Source organism: Lipotes vexillifer, unplaced genomic scaffold (genome assembly GCF_000442215.2).
Source record: "Lipotes vexillifer unplaced genomic scaffold, Lipotes_vexillifer_v1.1 scaffold213, whole genome shotgun sequence".
NCBI lineage: Eukaryota > Metazoa > Chordata > Mammalia > Artiodactyla > Lipotidae > Lipotes > Lipotes vexillifer.
The window spans coordinates 2,242,418-2,243,135 of NW_006780610.1; positions in this window are offsets into that span (position 1 = coordinate 2,242,418).

Below are 718 nucleotides of genomic sequence, written 5' to 3' on the forward strand. Positions count from 1 at the left end.
CCTCCCGCGGGGCGTGTCCTTGATCACCCTGCCCGGGCGGCATCCCAACTCCGGAGTGACCCGGCAGCCCCTCCTGGTGCACGAGTGCCGCTCCAGGACCGGAAATGCCTCAGTCGGGTCTAGAGGTAGAGGGGCCCCGCAGGTGACAGGCAGGCCCGAGAGTGTGGCGCATCCCTCTGCTAGCAGCCAGGCCCGGGTTCCCAGCCACCGCAGCTCCTCGCCGGCCTCTTGGTGCCTTCTCCGCAGTCCCCTTGCGTGCGCCTTTGGGGGCTCTTTCCCGGACACCTGACGCCGGCTCCGTCACTGCTCCTGGCGCGCCCACCCGCCTGGCTTCCTCGCGCTCCCGGCTGGCGCCTCCGGCGGCTCCAGCAGCCGCACTGCCACCACTAGGTCTGGCTGGGCGCCCTTCGGACCCCGGTGCGCGCGGGATACGCGCACCCGCTTCCCGCCTCCTGCCGGTCAAGGAGCTCTGGTGCCCTTCCTGAGCCTTTGCGCATCTGAATTGTCACGGCCCTCAGCGGCTTGCGAGGGAAGGCTCCTCACGGAAACTCCTCCATTGACTAGCCCCGTTCTGCACACCCTGCTCTTCCCTAGGCGCCTTCTCACCGCATTTATTCGTTTATGGTTAAGGCGCTGCGCTGAGAGGAAGAGACACTTAGACTGAGCTCTGAAGGCCGGAAGGAATTGGTTGGGTTGAAGGAAAGGTCAGTGGGAGGAG